The sequence below is a fragment of the Cylas formicarius genome, unplaced genomic scaffold (genome assembly GCF_029955315.1).
Source record: "Cylas formicarius isolate icCylForm1 unplaced genomic scaffold, icCylForm1.1 PGA_scaffold_7__23_contigs__length_41026272, whole genome shotgun sequence".
NCBI classification, from domain to species: domain Eukaryota; kingdom Metazoa; phylum Arthropoda; class Insecta; order Coleoptera; family Brentidae; genus Cylas; species Cylas formicarius.
This window is the reverse complement of record NW_026844352.1, coordinates 2,876,014-2,897,448: the sequence shown is the minus strand read 5'-3', so window position 1 is coordinate 2,897,448 and position 21,435 is coordinate 2,876,014. Positions and strand designations below refer to the sequence as shown.

Here is a 21,435-nt window from a genome sequence, read left to right as displayed (position 1 = left end):
CATTTATTTAAAATTTCAATATCTCAAATCCTGTGTTCATTAAACCTAGCCTAGTTTTTGTTCCAGTCTATAGAAACTATTCGGGCATTAACATATGACCTTAAATTTATACCTCACTTTCACTAACAATTATAAGCAAGCATTTTATGGAGTAGTGTGGCCAGAAATCAATTTTCTGTTTATTTACTCAATCAGATTTATTTATTTATACATTGCCCTTTCTCCATTAATGCAGTTGATTAATACGAAAGCTGTCTCTGTGTCGGTTTCGCTCGTGAAAGCGGTACACTTGGCAACAATGCGCTCAACCTCATCGTTATCATTATTGGTTCGTAGCAAAAATGTTCTGACATCGTCGGTTTGTATTTCACCGGTTTCATTGATTAATCCTATTTTTTTCCCTACGCAGGCCAGGTGACGTTTTATTAGGAGATCATCGTTTACCCTTCGGGCAAAAGCTTGCTCAAAGGCGAAATCCGCGACTCCTAACTCTTGAACGCATTCTCGATGGTAGCCCAAAAGGTCCGGAAATCTTTCGGTTATGGTGTCCTAAAAATGAAGTTATTTGTTTATTTCATACCATCCATTATGAAACGTGCAAAAAATTCTGTATCTCACAGCTTCATTTATAACGGTATATTTCGGTATAAGTAAAAAAGATATTTCATTAAATGAAAACTCAACTGAATTTGCTATATATAAATACTACTAACTATACGTTAGCTCTTTTAAGTCAGTCAAATATTCTATAAAATAATAGAGCAAAAGGCCATTTTAGTCACAAGTTTCATTTGGCACTGGCGGAGCTATTGCTCAATAAACGAGTGATTGAAGCAATAAATTGATTATCTTCATGTGAATGGCCTTGATAACTAATAAAAGAGGTAAAGTTTGCAAGAGAAGTCGTTCATAACTTCGATATGTTAAAACAAACGTAGTTTTGGCTGTTTTCTTTTCCCAAATTCGACGCATAATTTTTGCAATGATATATCTATTTATGGTATCTCTGGAACATAATAATTTTGGATCAAGTACACACAATAATAATGATACTGATTAAAAAATATTAAATACAATAACAGCGATGCTTGATATTAAATATAATAATTAATGCTTAAAGTGAATTGCCATTTGCCAATCCAAAACTAATCATGCATTATGATTAAGTCAATTTACTGCATGTACTGTTCGAACCAAGAGTGCCATTAAAACTAGGTCTTATTTTCTTGTTCGTTTTTCTACTCTCTCGTCTAAAATACCCAACTATGCGCCCATCAATAGTCGGCAAAGTATGACCTTTGAACTTTATTTAACATTATTTAAATGCCCGTCCTTTAGCTCCGCCCAATTCAAACAATATGCAAGCAGGTACAGAGTTAGAAAACGAGCCAGTTTCGTTTAAGCTCTGAAGAAGTCCATAGTATGATTGGCGAAACTTCAGCAAGTCAAATTAATTTAACATAATCGCAAGTCACTTCGGGAGTTTCTCGTACTTTAGTCACGATAATGAATCATGAATGGTCAAAAGTAACCTTATTCTTGCATCTTATTATTTTGAATTATTTGTTCTTTACTGTAATGAAACATTTCTTTTGATCTATGCAATCATTTGGTAAAGTGCACAGAATTAGGATAGAAAGAGCGCTCTTATGGATTAGTAAAAAGTATGATAGAATAAAAAAATTAACGTATATAGGAATTATCAAAATTTGTGTATTAAATGCTCAAGGTGACATATTGCTACTTTATCATCGACAAATTTCAAAGACATCACACAACCGTCTCCATTTTCAACAGAATTCGGAGTATGCTTACCAAAACTATATCTCGGAGCAAGCAATTACTTTGCTAATAGAATAGCGGTTTAAAGAAATTATTTAGTTTAATTTTTTTAATTGTAAAGACACAGTTAATATTTTTTACGACTTTGCAATTATGGAATTATTTTTTATTTTGATCACTATTCAAATTGGTGGACTTGGTACAAGCGAATATTGCAGGATATCTTAAAATTCGGCTGCCTTTACTGTGACTTCAAGAAAGAGTAGAGTTCTTAACTCTTTAGCCGACGTACGATATAGCATGATGTCCTGAGAAAGCTCTACAGATATTCCCTATGGAATATTTCTGTTTTCTTCCAAGAATTTCGCATACAGATGTCACATCTTCTTTCGTCGCTATATGTAGGTTTCTTCCCGTTATGTTTTGTCCATGCTTGTATGATTTGGTTCAAATGTAACAATTACTTCTTTTTTTGAGTTTCCGACAACAACGGTTTGGTCCACTCTTGTGCTAACTTAAAGATGCAGGACATAAGTGCATGTTTTATTGATTAACGCAAAACATTCGACAACCAAACGATGAGCGAAATACCAACAGCAACCGAGATAGATGAACAAAAGGTACTTATTATCTGCAAATCAGATGGGATACCGATCAAGAGGGGAACTGAATTAAATCGGAGGATACATTTAGAGAAGCACTGGATGTAATTAACGGCGGAATCATAATCACGCGGATGATAATGTTGTCATTGCAAGTAGTACATCCGAGCTGCAAAATATTATAGATCGCATAGTCCAAGCCACTTTTTCCGATTACAAATAAATGTCGCCAAAACCAAAACACTAGTCATATCAAAAACGGACACTGAGAAGTAGAATCAATAAAACACTCAATATGTAATGTAACCCGACAAAGGAAATCTTGTCCAGAATTGAACTGGCGAGGAAAACATGAGTTTATTCTTCATTAGACCCGATTTAAGTTTTGAGTTCAGATTGAGAATGGTGAGATGCTACATCTTTTCTGTCTGGCTTTATCAATGCGAGAACTGAACACACGATGTTTAAACAGAACAGAGATTACGAGCCTTCGAGATGTACATATATATTCAGAAGAATATTGTCGTTTTCCTGGGTACAAAAAATCACCAGCAATGGAGTTCCAAATCGCATGCACAAATACAACAGAAAAAAATGCAGTTTCTGAGGCTAATAATCAAGGGAAGAGTGCAAGAAAGTAGACTGACAGGAATACGCCAAAAATCATGGCTTAAAGACCTTAGGAGCAGGTTCAATCGCTTATCAATAGGAATATTTCTGACGGCAAGTTCATGAGTCACAGTAGAACCGCAACGAAGAAGAGTAGTAAGAGAGAGAGAGAGAGGGAGGAGAGAGAGAGAGAGAGAGAGAGAGAGAGAGAGAGAGAGAGAGAAATAGAGAGAGAGAGAAATAGAGAGAGAGAGAGAGAGAGAGAGAGAGAGAGAGAGAGAAATAGAGAGAGAGAGAGAGAGAGAGAGAGAGAGAGAGGGAGAGAGAGAGAGAGAGGGGGGGGATTGGGTGAGAGAGAGAGGGAGAGAATAAGAGATACTTATCAAACATACGTATAAAAACTAAGACAGCTCTTATGCGACAGTATTCTCTGGAAACACTCATCCCTGTTCCTCTATTCCTTTTGTAGGCCATATTTCTTTCATCACTTTTTCATCAGTAGGTTTTCCAAATACCAGTACCAAGTTCCAAACAACGTGAAAAAAAAAGCAATACATGTTCTAATATTTTGTTGTCAAAATTTTTCGACTACTAAACATTAAATCAATCAGGCAACAACGTAATATATATGATTAAACAATAAAAATGATACCATGCACGCTAATTTCCATCATAAATATTGCTAATTTCATATTTACAATTTAATAAAAGAATTTCGGTAAACCAGCTACATATCCGCAAAGTAACTACTTATTGCAACAAATAGTTGTTAGAGCTTCAATAGTAAAACATAAAAAATAGTGCCGCAATGCTTGTATCTATATCATACTATTAAGTCACTCGTCATTAGTGAGAAAGATTGCTTCATCAAAATGTGTTAATCTAAGCCCCACCCTGAATGCATAATAATTGTTGATTACTATGCGAGGTAGCCACGTTTTATGGGCAGTAAAAATTGAAGTCTTTCGCGAAATTACCGAGAGGTTGTTTGAATAAATCTTTCTCAATGCACTAATATCAAAAACTTTCAAATATTAAACACTGTCATCACACTCACGTTAAAAATCCTACTACAACGGAAAAAAATATAACTAAAATCCGATTCATGTTCTACGGCGAAATTTTTGGTTTAAATTGTCTCGCCAGCTATATACTTGCTTGTTTCAATGTTGGTGATTTAGGCTTTTGTTGTAATATTTCCGCAAGTTTTTTATAAAAATTATTAAAATTACTGACAGCTATTTTTCAATATGGGACGCGTTGACAATCATTTCATCACATTCCATGTTTTTTTAGCAATTTGCCGGTGAACAACATTCGGGAATGTTACTAGACTAAGAAAATTTTATTAGTGCATAAAATAGAGCTTTTAGGATTTCATTCTCACTTTAATTGCATCAAAGATTGCCATGTGAAAAACTCTTAATTTTGTAGCTTAACGTCAAGGGACGATTGCTTGGTTAGAAACCATCTCCCAAAATTTGGAGTAATACTGGTGACGAACTTGTCGACACAATCAAAAAAACCAATTCTTGCGCCTGCCAGAGGGACAACTTTTCAACAAAAAAATCATGCACTTCGTCGTATCCCCTGCTTTCATGAGAATCTTTTAAATGGTAGCTATCGAGCTAATTGGACAATTTCTTGAAAATTGACATTTTTCCAATAAACTCTCACCTTTTATTTTCATTTCAAATGTCCCATTTCTGGCATTTCTGTCTAAATTTTATTTAATTTTACTAGATATAGTGTAGTTGGTTGGTCGATGAGTTCAAAAATTTCAAACATTTCGCCATATTTCTTAGGATTTTCTTCATATTTGGGAATGCATTTCCTAGGTGGTTCGCCATCAAGATTCTATTCTATAATTTCCATCGAAAGTGTTTGTCGCTGTAGTGATTAATTACATAAAAATTATAATAAAAAGTGTGCATAGCATACATAGCCTTAGCGTTGAAACTAGAATTATAGTTACTTTCCCGCAGTTGCCGGCCAAGTCCGTCCTTGAAAATGGCTAGCGTTTCTGCGGAGCAATAAAGTACTGAAACTGTGCTTTCTAAAAATGATAAAATCATTATTCTTAATGGGTTGAAAGCTCTCCAGACTCATTTTATTTAAAAAAAGAAATACTTCCCTTGGACAAAATAGTATTAAAAATAAAAATGGATGATTTCATTGTCCACATGGGTACGAAGAAGTTGTAGCAATCTTGGACCTCGATATGAAAAAACTTAAAGAGAAAAAATTATCTACTGGCAGCGACGATATTTGGGAGCACTTAGTTTTGTTGTTAGTTTCGAGGGAAAAACATACTGCGCCGCCAAAGAAGATTCCGCTTACTCTAATATTTATAGAAATTTCAGAAGGGAATACGACACAGAAATCATAGTAACAACAAAACTAGCACTCAATAATTTAATAAACTGAAATAATAAAAGCAAGGGTTCTTGGATACTAATAAATTTTGAACTAAATATATACTTTACAATCAAGATATGACATCAGCTGCAACGATTTTAACTCAGAAAATAAAATAAATTATTTTAAGAATATTAAGACTTCTTGGTGTACATTTATATTACGCCTGTTTAGCCTACAGTACTTTCCCAGGTCAATTTCAGTATGCAGTTTTCAAAAAACACAGTAAATATGATTGAAACAACTACCGTCTTATTTCAATATTCATTATTTTTGGCAATTTTTTTTGAAATTATACTGAAAGAGTTGCTGATAGACTATTTGCTAAAAATTTCATTTCTTGCTAATGAATAGTGGAAAATGGACTCTCTCTCTTTTTGATATATCAAAGGGGTTTGACTGTGTCAATCATAGTTTGTTATTGCAAAAGTTGTCTACTATCGATTTGTCAGAGTCCGTCACATCTTCTTTCGAATCGTATTTTACTGATCGCCGCCAAAGAGTGGGCGTAGATGGTAGTAGAGTTCTCCAAAGCATATACAGTTCTTACAACCTTTTATGGTTTTAACTTCGGAATGAGATTAAGACCCGCATGTTGTATAACGGATGGTACCATTCTTTTCAGCACATGTACGACAAGCCAGGACCGTATTTAAGTTGTTAATTTTTCACTTCATGGACTAATAATAATAGAGAAGTCTCACAGATAAAACTCTACACAAATCCATCAACTTTCAGCATTTTTATGCACGAATTACCGAAGTACGGTTCTGGAACATCATTGTGGTATTTTGAATCTATTTATTGAGGATTAGAAATAGAAACCTAAGCTAGGTAGGCCTGCAGTTCGACTTTCATAAAAAATTACCAAAGTTAAATACCGGATTATGTCGTAAAAACAGTATATTGTTTGGAGAACTATACCTCTTGTTTTTTACCCCAGCGTCACGGTGTCCCCCAATGTTCGGTTTTGAGTCCGCTTCTTTCCCCCATTTATATGAATGATTTTCCTCATTTTGTTAAGTCCATCGAGTATACACTGAACTGAACTGAACGGTAGAAACCATTTGGCGCAAACCTGGTTTGCGCCAAATGACTTGCTTTTGAACCGAAGTAAAAGCAAAATATTTTAATGTCCTCAAATGTTAATATTACGAAAGACACGAGCGTCACCTCACTCGGTATCACTATTGAAGATAAATTTAATTGATCTGTTGATATTGACTCCTTCTGTAAGTCATTGTCATCCGCGAAGGCTTAAAAAATGGCGCCCATTTACTTCAAATGACGATGAAAAAGTTCGCTAAACAATTAAAGAAAGAAGATTAGTATCATATTGTAAACACATTTATTTTTCTTGCCTTAATGTCAGAGCCAATTTTTCTTCGGATGTGATGGGATATATAATAAAATTTGTTCCATGGATTGTAATGCCCTGTTCTATTAATGACAAAATAAATTTAAATTGATCGAGATTCATTTGGAAAAAGTCCCTAAACTTTTGGACGATTATTTATTAATAAATGAAAATAACCTTGCTCGCTTCGCCTTTTAAAGATTTCATCTATTATTCACTTTTTTATATAATATTTGGTAAAATTCTTCTTCATCTTTTTCTTCTTCCAATAAAATTAATGTTATCAAATCGTCGTAATCCATATTTTTAATGACGAAAATTTTGCTTTATTTCACTCTAAAATAAGATATGTGGTCAGAGTGTTTCGTCTTAAAAAAAGTTTTTTTGTTCAATCGGACACTCATTCCTACACAACGCGTAATGGACGCCAGTTTACGAATCCCGATACCGTCTTAATAAGTCAAATAGAAAATTTTTAAACTTGAACTTTTACCATAAATTACCTAGTAATATAAAACCTGTAAGAGAGCCGTCAAGCATCTATTGACAATAATAGTATATTATGCAACAAGTGCTGTAAACGGCATTTGACTCAAGGGCTTATTTGACACGAGCGGAGCGAGTTTACCGAACGTGTTGCATACTATATTTTTTCTACGGCCGCTAGTTTTTGGGTACATTTTCACAAAACAACACGAATGCATTCACTGACATAACTGTCAGAATTGACAAACTTCAAAATTGAAAGCGTGGGATATATCTCCGAAAACATCCGATTGCTCCCAAACCCGTGCGGTAAAATCCCAGAAATGTCCGAATTGGCCCGGATTCGTGGGAAACGAAACTGACGTGGTAAAGTGACGCTTTCCGCACGCTAGATTGGTGCGTAATTATGTATTTTACAGACGGGAGTAGAAAAACTGGTTGGTACAAATACGTTTTGTATACAGTGGTTAAACAAATAAAGCTAAACCTAAACCTATTTCGATTAAAACCGCTTAGAACCTATCATGAATATATAAAGCTGATGTTTCTGAGGACTACTTGCATCAAGTCTGATTTAAACCAACCCACCCCTAAACAATACCCACATCTTCTTGAAAAAAAAACGCATTCATTCGTTGACTTACTTTACTTGGTAGATCGCAAGTAAACAGCATTAACACTACTTTTGAAATCGTCTTGCAAGAGGTAATAAAGAAATCGTGGAAATGGAGTAAGTGCGTCGAACGGAACAGAAACGAAACGAAAGAGAAAACAGAATACGGGAAGCGGATAACATGCTAGAAAGCACTGCAGACCCCCTTATTATTTTTCTGTCCTCAAATGAATCTAGTTATTCTGACTAATCGAAGCGTGATGAGTAAAATTTAAAAATGAAAATTAGCAGATTTTTTAAAAATAATAGTGTTTATTATTTATCAATTTATCTGAACTTGACGATATAACCTTCAAAGTTGTTTATTAATCCTTGCCATTGCAAATTTCTTTTTACTCTTTCGCATTAAGAAAATATTAGAAAAAATAAATAATGAAGAACGTGGAGAACGGCTGCTTTAGCCACTTGTACTTGTATAACTGATACGAAATATGGCCGAACAGGTCGGTACTTTGCTTAGAATTTAATTATTTGGTTTTTTTTTTAAGAAAGGTACAAAACAATATTTATTTATGTATCTATGTTTTTGTTTAAATCTCAAATAAATTTACAAATTATTTTTGTTACCTACTTAAATTATTTAAAATTAATAACATAATATATCAGTATCACTATCGCTATCATCGCCTGTTCTAATTATTATTTGTTCTATATTATTTGCAATATGGGATATACGATTGTTCTGTTTTTCTATATGTTTAACAGAATTTGCCCAACTTTGTGGAGGGATGTTAAAAACTTCGGTTTCTATAAGTTTGAGGACATTGGAGTTAACACGGGGAAAAACATTGTTACGACGAATGGCAGATTTCAGTTGGTGACAAACATGTTCAATGGGATTAAATATACAGTGGTAAGGTAACTGTATGCCCCAGATTTTTTGCATAATTATCACAGACATATTTAGGTTCAAGCTTTGTAGGACCTCAATTGCTTTTTGGTATAATCTTCGTCAAAATAAATGTCGTTATTATACATGTAGTTATGGATTGTTGCTTTTGTGTCACATGAGGAAGGGATTTTAGTCAACTCTCAACTATGATAACTTCCATGGTCCATTACAATTACACTATTAGGAGAAATGTTTGGAACTAGTTTGTTTTTAAACCATCTTTCAAATAAATCAGCGATGGTGTCTTCATAGTAATCCAGAGACGAATCTTTAATATTTTTTGCAGACAGATAAAGTCCATTTGGAAACCAACCATCTTTAGAGCCAGCATGCAAAATAGTTATTCTTTTACTTCTTTTTGATGGCGCGTTTGTTTTACACTTATCAGTTGAGTCAACCCAACCCTTTTCCGCGGTATCATAAGTGTCGAACCAGGTTTCATCCAAGTAAATAATTGTTCTCTGTAAATCCTAATTTTTTCTAGATATTCCAGTCGCCATTTCCGAATTCTAAAAGATTCCATTAAAACTTGCCTTTTGTCAATTTTGTAAAATCTAAAACCCATATGTTGAATATACTTCCATAAGGTAGTTCTGCCATATTTAACACCGGTTTCATCTTTTTCAACCCTCCTAATTAAGATATCTAATGTAGGCACGTTTTGTTTCTTGTATAACTAGTAAATTTTACGCCGTATTATATCTTGATCACTTTCATCTACACTCGAGAAAATGGCAGCATCGCTTCTTTTTTTCCTCGCTGAAATGAGATTATTCACACTTTTCCATACAGTTGATGTTCGAATTTTCGTCATTGTGGCCGTTTCTTCTAAGCATCTCCTGAGAGGCACTAGACTCCCACATATCTTGCATAATTCGCACACGATTCAACACACGCTTTATTACACACGAAATAGGAATGATTACTAATAAACTTGAACTAAGTAGTATACCAAACCAAAGAATATTATTCACAGGTAGGTATAAAATTATTTTCTAATAAGGACCACAATTTTACCGAAATTTAAATTCCGAAACTTTAGGTAATAATCTTGTTGCATTGTATGTTAATGACAACCCTTGGATAATCCCATTCAAAAGCAATTGGTCACTTTATTATATATATGAACATACCATATAAATTAATAAAAATGATACTAACATCCTGTGCGACATATAAGGTTACTTGTCGTATATTTCCTAAGTCGCAGGATCACACCACTTCAAGTCTCCGAACGTTTGACGTTAATCCTGTTAAACCCATACTTCGTTCCCTTTTGGTGTTGCGTAACAAATCTATTATCTATTACGAATTTATGTTTAATGAAGACGTTCTTCAGTCAACTATACCTCCGTGGAATTCGTCGGGCGTAATAAGACACCCTGGAAAATTTAATAACTTTAATCCTACTAATAGTTCAAGACCGGCAGGCAGTACTGTAAAACTTCCAATGCGACAACCGAGAAATCGCGGCACCGTGGGACCTTTTAGGACCCGAAAATTTGGTCGAGCGTGTCGGTTTACCACGTTTGGACATATTTTTGACCGCACTTTTAGCACCCCCGAAGAAAGAAGCGTATATGCAGATTAAAATCGATAATCGAACGGTCGATTTGTAGCCAGAGCGGTAATGTGAAAAAATAACCACATTCCAAATTCAATGAACTAATAACAAAAAATAGGAACCCTTGTGGTGAGAATCATTTTACAAGAGCCGTTCAAAAATTATTCAACATTATTTCAACTCTCTCTCTCTCTCAATATTTCAACTCTGCACGTTTGTCTAAACTTTTTTACAATATTGTGAAGCTGAAATCAAAAATAGTCACTGGAGGTCAAATCTAGTCATACGTTATTATTTTTAATAAGTTTAACTTTAATTCGATATTTTTTATCATCGCATGATGTGCAACTAAAAAGGCCGTCTTCGCCTTCCTTGAAGCCCACTTGGCTTCAAAAATCTGCTGTTTTGATTCTTGTTTTGTGTCTGCAGTACGATAATATGTCCATGTATCACCGACGATTATGTATCAACTCAGAAACTTCATTGCAACAAAAAACTTCCAAAATTGTTTTACAGTTGACTACAATAAAAATGATACATCACATCAAAGTACATCTACAAAAATAAACATATGAAGATTCCCCTTGAAAACCTGTCACCTATTGCTAGAAGTGACTAATGAAGGTAATAAGATAGATAATATACACACTTCAAAACAAGCAAATGTTCCTTTAAATTTGATATTGAAAAAAAAACAAATCTTGCATCTTTGACTTTTCCTTTTTGATTTTTTTTTGTTATTTATTCTAAACTTTTTTTTTCTCTAGTAATTCGTTTGTTTTATTATTATTATTATTATTATTAATTATAATTATTTCATTATATTATTATTATTATTATTTAAATCAATAAAAATATACAATTTAACAACTTATTGCAACGTAAACATTAAATAAATAACTATTAATACAAAAAAACAGTTATATTCAAGATATACTAAGTTGAAAACTTGACAGCCATCCTTGAACATAACGCAGATTAATTTAACTGTTTCCCATCAAATATATATTATAAAAAAATACAATACTCTACCAAAAAAAAAAAAGAAGATTTTATACAGTTACAATACATTAATGCATTTATATTTAATAAGTTGCTTCAAGCCTCATTTCTGAGACGTTACTTAAAAGCACCTGATAAAAATACGCCTGTAATAATCTCTAAAATTTGTTTTAAAACTTATTTGTTCTAACATTTACCTTTTTTCTATTTATTGTATTGCATGAATGATTTATATTTTGTAGTTAAAGTTAAGAAATAATTGCCTTACAGTACAGAAGAGTAATTTGTAGTTTATAGAAAGACGATTTTTAGGAAATATTTTTTCATAATTTCCTATATTTCAAGATGTATAATCAGTAGTCCACATTCCAAAACACCCCATTGTAAACGAGACTTCACTAATGCAAAATAAAATTTGGTGTTCAAAATTTTGTGGTCCTAGGTTGTATACTCTGTTTGTAAAGGTATATACCATTTTAATTGTGTATCAACTGTTATTCCTAACTGTTTTATTTTATCTATCGGATTTATTATTTATTGTTGTTCATTGTTTATTGTTTGAATATCCGAAGCGTGAAAATTCGGTAAACCTTTTTTATTGTATGAAAATGGCATAAAAACCGTTTTTTCACCATTCAATTTGTTTAAACCAGCTATAGTCAGTTACTGATATTTATGAACAAATTAAAGTTTCTTACTTTAGCAATCAGAAGTGTGACTTAATTGAAACAACAGCTTCTTGGATTTTCTTAATGAACTTATTGACTAGTAAAATATAATTATTAATAACGTTGTCGATATTGATATATTGGGGATCCTGTATAAAAATAAGTGACATTTTGACAGGCGCAAGATCTAATCTTTAGCAATGTATTAAACAAAAAATAATTCTGGGGACTTTTTAGTTATGCTTATCTTTTAATTACATTTGAAAAGGAGATCTCTTAAAATACCAACTCATTAAGAGGAGTATATATGTATGTATGTATGCTCTTTTCTGATTATTTTCGCATAACCCTTTCGCGTACCTATCCAGTGCGATTTTTAAAGTTTGTTTTTCTCAAAATATTATATCACTTCAACTTCAACTCACATTTTGGTTGCCAAGTAGGTCAGCTTTTCGAAAAAATTGAGTTACTTTTAAAAATTAAAATATTTTGATAAATTGTTTAACAATAATTGATAGATGCCCAAGTTTTACTCCTAAGCCACGAGTTTGTGAAACTTGGAGTTATCTTCAGGTCAAAACTTTCATTCATTATTTTGTTTTTCAAAAATGGATATTTTGCGTTGAATTTGATGAGCAGGTTTGGTACAATTTTTCCTTTCATTTATTGAATTCCGTTTGTAATCCCAGGACTTCATTTGGCATTTCCAATGCTTGCGCCTAGCAACAATTTAAAAATTAATTAAAAATATTGTGATATCATACATAAATAAAAGAAATATTGAAAACTTCGTTCCAGCAATTATTTTGCACTATTTTATTTTATTTTTTAAAAGACACTACGTAGCACATTAGGAATGCAAGTGTTAAAACTTAAAAGTAAAAAGTAATGTTTTGATCATTTTTGTGCAATTTTAAACAACTTTCCATATACTATGGATTGAATTTATGAGCGTAGTTTTCGCAAACTGCAATGGGAGGAAAACAATTAATATTCCAAAAACTAAACTAGATAAGTGTAGGAGAGTATTAAGCAAAAATTTTCAAAAGAAAGTGGAAACGTTATATGGTCCCAAACATTTTAGTTGGCTAGAGCTCGATTCGAAAATTCGATTTTCGGTATACTTACTGTTGATTGGCAAATAAGCTTAAAACATCAATATTTTAAACAAAACTTGAATTTTCTATAGACAGAAAATATAAACCGCATATTTAAAGAAAACGATTTTTATAAGGTCCTAATGTGGCTTATTAACATGTTTGTTTCCATTTCAATTCAATTTCAATGTCAATTATAATAACTTTTCATATTAATGAATGACAATAATGAAATTTAATATTTATAGTACGAAACACAGAATACGAAAATTAAATTACTAAAGCAGCGACCGAGCAAAGGTGAATATTAATTCCTGGTTAAATTTCAAATGAGTTTGATCTGTCACTTAATTTTCCCTTTACTACCAAATATCAGAGTTTTTCTTGCCCGAATTCGGCCCTGGACTAGAATGGTAGTGAAATAAATTTCTCAGTTTTACAATTTCGCTATTTGTAGGGGCTTTGTACTGGTGAATGGACGGAAGGTGTCAACTGCATTCTTTTTCGGATTCCCCGGGTCCAACTTTTCATTTTCGGACAAAGCGGTATCACGCCTCGCCTTCAATGTATGCAATTAGAATTTATTCATTGTGCTTTCTTGGCTTTCGAGTGTTCGCACTGTTTCTTTCATGCGTCCGCCATAGAGATTCTTTAAGAAAAAAAACCGTCAATCGGTTACTTACAGTTTCCTAGACAATGTGGATTCGTTTCGTGTAATTCGAGGAAGACCTCAAGAGGATTATAAATGATATTTAACGACTTTGCGGGGGAACCTTTTCGAGTGCCTATTAAAAGCTTTGTGATTAGTTGATTTGGGACACTTATTTCAACAATTCATAGGTTAACTTAAAAAATATATTTTTTATATCACTTTTTAAATTTTATTTCTTTATATATCAAAATACAAAACTTCTGGATTCCTCCTGCGTCGGTTTTTGTTCAATGAATTTGAATTGAAAAAGCATTACATTAAATACACAAGATATTCTGGTTAGGTTTGACGTAGAATCTCTTTTTACTAAAGTTCCTATTCCTGAAAGTCTCAACATAATTTCAGATTTATTAAAATCCGAGAATCTGGAACCAAACCTTCTCACCTTAATTGAAAAATGCTTATCTGGAACATGTATTTCTTATAACGGTCAAATTTTTGAACAAACGTCGACAACAGCTATGGGTTCTCCACTATGACCAGTCATCGCGAATATGTTTATGCAAACCTTACATCTAAAACCAAAATTATGGAAATGTTACGTCGATAATAATTTTGTTACTTGGCCTCATGGTCAAGAATCCCTAGTAGATTTTCTAAGACATTTAAATACCATACACCTCAACATATGATTTACCATTTAATTAGAAACTAATAATAACCCCCGTAGATATTCCTATCAGTAAAAAATCAGACCTAACATTGATTCATTGTGTTGTGAAAACCTACGCACACAGACCGATACCTTAATGCATTGTCACATCAACGTCCGGCCCAAAAATCATCAGTTATCAACTCTCTTCTTTACAGAGTCGTAAAACTATATCAGCCCGAGTCACTGAATTCAGAATTAAAACACCTTAGCACTGCTCTTCTGTCTAATAATTCACCACGAAATTCTAATAGCAATGAGGCCGAAAGCAATCCCACACTTGCCACTGTTGTCCTTCCTTACATTTAAAACATCACTGACCACATATCAAAAGTCCTAAATGAATATAACGTCAAAACCAGATTTACTACTTGTCCAAAAATGCGGTAAAGAATGCATTGGAGAAACTGGTATAAAAATATCAACTAGACTCAAAAAACATGAAAGAGCGTTAAGACTAAGACAAATTAACTCATCAACCGTTGCCGAACACAATGACTAAACCGGACATAAAATTTTCTGAGACAAAACTAAAATTCTTGCATTCTACCAGTGAAAAATCCGAGTCTGTACCTATACCTGTCACCAATATGGGAATGAAGACGATGTTTATGTCCCTCATTTATGGCCGATATATAAGTAGGTACAGAGTAAAATGCGACCCAGTTTCAGTCAACCCCTGAAGAAGTTAAGAGGTTGATTGGCGGAACGTCAGCAAGTTCGATTCAACCACAACCTGCCTGTGGAAATTTCTTTGAAAAATTAAAATACAAGTATTCCCATGCGCACTTAATTCTACCGGCAATACTAAAAAAAAACAGAGTATACAAAATAAAATGAAACAATATTACTATTAACATAATAATATTATATTAATATTTATAAACTTGTAAGGGAAACTGCATGCTACATGAATCATTCCGAACACTTTCGCTACTACTTTTACTAGCCCGAAATTTTCAAATCTAAAGTACTAAAAGTTATAAAAAAAGAAAAGTGGGGGAAAGCATCTGGTCTAGATGATATCGATATAGAATCAATAAAGCTATTAGAAGATGATAAGATGGAGGTTTTAGTGCAACTGTTTAACAATATATATTAATAAATAATAAATATACATAATCAAGACAAAATCCGCAAGATTAACAGCATTCAATCTTTGTGCCTTTACCGAAAAAGTCAACTGCTAATAATTCCGATCAGTTCCGAATGCTCAGCTTACTTTTGAAGCTTTTTTAAAGCTTTTGATAAAAATAATTGATGAAAATAGGATCTACTCAGTTTGGATTTGGCACACGGTAAGCACTCTTTAGTCTGAGCATTTTACATCAAAAATGCCGAAACCTGCGACAAGATGCTTTATAAACTACCAGAAAGGATTTCAATTTGTCAAAAAAATGTATATAAGTGCGATCTTCATTTCATAAAGAACATCTACCTTAACCTAACAGCACCCATGAGAGTAGGAAATGAAACTATGCAAAGTTTTCCGATAGAAAAAGGCGTAATACAATTATGCGTACTATCGCCATTGTTGTTCAATTTATGTTCTGAAGCTATTTTTGACCGCGCTCTTCATTATCATCCAGTTAACAACCTTCAACAACCAATTAGCACTGCTACTCTTCATCGACAAATCACCAGCTGGAAGATAAATACCAGGCTTAAGAATTAGTGGTTGTCATAACAAGCAGAACACCGTGTATTAGTTTAACATACATTTGGAATGTGGTTATTCAGAAGACTACTGAGAATGTGATGGACAGAGCATTACACAAACATTGAGGTTCTGAAACGTATGAGAACGGCAAGGGAACTGTCGCAAATAATTAAAAGAAGAGCAGCTTATCTAGGTAATACATTTAGAAACACGAAGTAAGAATTCCTGCAGCTAATTAAGGAAGAAAAATTTGAGACAAAATGCGTCATCGGAAAGACAAAATATTTATAGCTTAAAAATATGAAACACTGGACTGGCCTCGATGCGCACTCACCCTTTAGAGCCTCACGGGACTGTGAAGAATTTGGCAGAATAAAAAAAAGGTTTAAGCTGATTAATATGAAACGACCTTTTTAAAATGGGCATCAACGCTGCACAGATAGCCACAACGGTAGTTTTTAAACAAAAAACTCCACATCCTTAAACAGTATGGTTCTGATCTCGTTAAAAAGAAGACATCTAAACAGTACATGGAATTAAGTTTCATTTTCGTGGATACTACATGCAGTGCAAAGTTCAGTATGGTTGAGTTTATATGACTAACCTTTATAAGTGAATTTTTTGAAGCGACTATTCGTTAGTTTAGGTTCAGCTAGAATCCTGGTTGTGTGGTGTGGTAAAGTAAAGCTAAGAAAAAGTTAGATTTGGGTGCAGTATTCACTAAAAAAACATTTCAATATAAATTGAGACGATGCTAGAAATTTTTAAAATCAATCAATCAAAGCGGTTCATCAATCAAATCTGATTTTCAACGAGAAAATAAGTAATACTTCCAAAAAATTTAACTTTTTTCTTAGTTTTAAGTTCTTTCTTGTAGTTTTCAATGTTATATTGGGTCTTTTGTCGGCTTTCTAATTACTTAAAAATGTGATAAGATACGTCATCTTTTTTTTTAGAAAATTATTCAAAAAATTATCCAAGATGGAACTATAAAATTCAATACATGAAATGTTGTCAGATTCACCACTTTTAAAAGAAAAATCTTATCGTCACAGAATTTCGTAGGTTGTTGAGCATAAAAAACATTAAAAGAGTAACAGTGAAATTTGACAACATTGCTGTTAGCATTTTTGAATTCTGAATGTTAGAAAACTCCCATATATTTAATTTTTAAAATTAAGTGCTCCGGTACTTTATACTAAGAAGGCGGTATTGCCGTAGCTCAGTAACTAATAGAAACAAAAATTTGAAATTTTGAGATTGAACTAATTTCGATATGTATAGATAAATAGGGCATGCCATTTAAAATAAAAAAATTATGACGTGTGCTGTAATTTTTGAGTTCTGAATGTCCAAAAGTCAACAGATATCGAATTTTGTCACTCCTCAACTTTCGCAGTTTTGGGGATATTGGAACTTTCCAGTACTTTTTGCTAACCTGATTGAGTAGAAAGCACACAGAAAATGGATCTCACTTTAACCAAAAGCGGTAATATAACGCAGAAAGAGAGCAATACGTCTGCTGGTGGTCATTTTGGAAACTCAAGAAACAGCTTCCAGCATTTTCTTTTGGCCGATTTTTCTTTCAAATTTGTAATTAACATAGAAAACGGGTTTTTAAAAATTAAAAGAGCAATACACTTCAGAAACCCAAAGAACAACTTGCAGCATCTTCTTTTGGTTGATTTAAAAAAGAAATGTTCGACCTTTTTTATTATACCGTACTTGTCACTGTTTTATAATAGCCATGACTACATTTCTAGTAGTAGGTCCAACCTTACATAAATAGTTTCCTAAAATAACAATAATATAAGGTTTATTTTCAAACAATATTTTATTAGTGCGTTCCCCAAAACTAACTTTGGCTTCTAAAATATCGCTCCTTTGGGGAAATCTACTTTCTTAGTGTGTATTTGAGACCATTAACGCTGTTCACTGAACCGTACTGACTCAAATCGCCGAATAATCACGTCCATTATAAGACAATTATTTGTTCTATGTAAATCGCTCCGTAAAATGAGTTTTCACGCTTCGGCTTCTTTTGTCTTGGGTCGTGATTTTTTTCTCAAATGCCCGAACTTAACCAATATTGAACGTCCATAGCACGGTCGGTAGCACGAACATCGATTTCTCGGACCAATGATTATCGGTTCCGATACACCACCGGCCATTTAAATTTTAAAAATCAATGACCATCTCGCCACCGAAAGCTCATGGTGCAGTAAACTACATCCTTCGACAACCGCGGGGACGCTACGGGGGAGATTAGGGCGACAGTAAACTCGACCTATTACGACATAAAGGGGGTTTCTAAAAAAATGTGTAAAAGCTAAGCAATTTAAATTATGGAATTTTTTAAAGCTCCCTCATTCCTTATACCTATTAGCAAAAAACTTTTTGTGGTGCCTTGAATGACATTGGGCTGTATCTCATTAGACTTAAAGGAATCTTAAAAACAAAATAATCCTTTCTCGGCAGGCACTTCTTAATTCTACTACAAGTCGAGATTTCAAGTTTCCAGCCTCTTCGGTCTTCCCAGTCCCTTGGCCGTGAGTTAGTTTCAGACATTGCTCTTACTATTCCTCCAATTCACATTTGCTTTGCCCTATCTCTTCTTTTTCTTTCCGTTGGGACCCATTTCAATATTTGCTTAGGAATATGTTCTTTCAAAGTGCCTTTACCATTTAAGATGTCGGAGGAGATATTTTTGGATGGAATTTGGATGGAATTCAAGCAGCTGCTTACTTGTTTTCCTTTCATAATTCGATGCTCAATTTCGTTCTCTGTTTTCGTCCCTGTTTTTCAATTAGTTAGGTATTTTCATGACATGATTATGATCAAATTGCAGATCATCTATGTCGTTGATCCTTATTCGAAAATATTGGCACAGCATCGTCCGTCTTTGTTAGGTCCACGGATGGTAAGTGTACTCCACAGTTTCTTTCTAATCGTTCATCTGTACCTTTGTAAAGATATGGTCACTGCTTGGGTCTGATTAATACTTTGGGAATTACTCCAGTCTTCATAGGCCATATGTGCTTAAATAAGCGCTTTTAAGCGCCTCAAAGCTAAGAACGTAATTCAATCGTCTGATTAAAAATATGTTTCTAGAGAGTTTGTTACAGAATATTTCCACGTGAACTGTGTAAATATTTAAATTCAGAAGAACTGATTCTTTAATTCTGTAATCAATTCTTCTACCAAGGAAAAAACCAAGAGTCTATAGAAATCTATAAACAACCTAACAATCTTAACCCCGGCTCAGGTCACCAATATTGGAATCAGTATTTATGCCCTTTACTTAAAAATTTTACTTACTTTACTTAGAAATTATAAATCTTACTCAAAGTATGCCCATCTATGACACCACACCATACATTAATTGATTGGTATCCCTCGATTTTTATTTCCTCTATTTGTCTAGGATTATTTAAACACCAATAACGCGTATATTGTCTATTATAACCTTTTCTTGTAGTGAACAAACTTTCATCAGTCCATAAAATGTTTTTCAAAAAATTATTATTCTCATTATAGATAAGATAAATTGAACGCACGGTACAAGATAAACTAATGTAACGCACAAATATACGTTTAAAAAAAAACAAACGTACACTCGAGGTAAAAAAAAACATCTTAAAGAGATGTTTGTCGTTAAAAAATTCGGTCAGTGTAAAATATGTTTTTTTTTGTTTTTGCAAGGAACTGCTTAAGTTTTAATTTACTTTTATTATTCCATGCCGATTCTGCAAAGCTGGGGTCGAGCCGCTACAATTTATTTAAACATTTAATACCAGTGTAATTAGGATGTTGTTTACAAATAACCTAAAAAAAAACATTTTATGTTCGGGTATTGTGACTGTGAAACTCATGACTCTGTAACAATTCGGGTTCTTTTTTTATTGTGTATAACAAGACAGTAGATACAAAGAGACGTCAGCGTCAAAATTTGTAGGGATCCAAAAAGTTAACTGCATGACTTGTGAACTTGATACCCTTGCATATATAATATAGAGGGTATTCCAGTTAAAAAAATATGATGTAGGCTTATATGTCAGAAAATTGATAGTGTTTTGTTTTATACGTCACTTGGAAAAAAACTTGGCTACTAACCCAACATTTTCTTTTTTTTTGTTTATCTTGATGTCTCTAAAACAAAAAAATTACAGCCAATAAAAATGTTATCAAGATAAACTGAACGCACGGTACATTACAATGTAATATCTTTTTTCTACTCCCGTCTAGGGTGCGGAGAACGTCACTTTACTACGTCAGTTTCGATTTTCACGGATCCGAGTCACTTCGAACATTTCTGGAATTTTACCGCGCGGGCTTGGAAGCAATCGGATATTTTCGGAGATATTTCCCATGGTTTGAATTTTGACGTTTGTCATTCTGACGTTCATGTCAGTGAATGTATTCTTGTTGTTTTACGAAAATGTGCCCAAAAACTAAAGGTCGTAGCAAAAGCATACTATGCAACACGTTCGGTAAACTTTTTAAGTCACTCGTTGATTAAACACTCGCTCCGCTCGTGTCAAAATAAACTCGTGAGTCAAATGCCCTTTACAGCATCATATACTATTTATTTAACATTATTGACGATCCCATAACGTATTGTATTATCTAACTGTATGCGATATCTTGAGCGAAGTTAATAATAACTAATACTAAACTCCGGCAATAGGTGCACAAATCGCAATGCTTATCGCAATATTAAAAGCGTGCCCCGAGGTTAGTACCTCGGTCCAGCCGAATTGACCGTGGCAAAAGCCACCCGTGGACGCTCGTTTGTCAGCTGCGTCTCGTGCCTGTGCCGGACTCACGTCTTCTCACTTCTACGGCCTTCTTACGGCGGCAGTGGAAAGAGAAACGGTCAATCGTCGTACCGCCGATGCCGATTGGCACTTGAAGTGCGTCGGGGGGAAAGCCAAATATCCACACAAGTCACCTGCTGCCGCTGCCGCCGACGCGACAGTCGTAAGCTGTCGGTAACTTGAGATTCCGCAACATTCGTCGAATGCAGCGAAACTTGCGGGAGCGTGACGAAGTAATAATTGCGTCGTCCAGCAACACACAGAGCTTTTTTTTTACCAAAATCTCCACTATCAAAATCGATAACCACGTTCTTTTTTTGGAAAGGCTATGATCAAATGAACGTGGACGCGAATAAGGAAAAAATGAAGTGATTATTCTGTAGCTAAATAGGAGTTTGATCTAAAGAGCTTTTTTTCGCAATTTGGTTTATGAATATAATTGTT

At 33.7% G+C, this 21,435-nt stretch overlaps 1 pseudogene; it reads right to left on the bottom strand.

The window, feature by feature from the left end:
- Nucleotides 1-201: 201 nt before the first annotated feature.
- On the bottom strand, nucleotides 202-4,100 carry LOC132705233 (B1 protein-like; annotated as a pseudogene).
- Nucleotides 4,101-21,435: the final 17,335 nt, after the last annotated feature.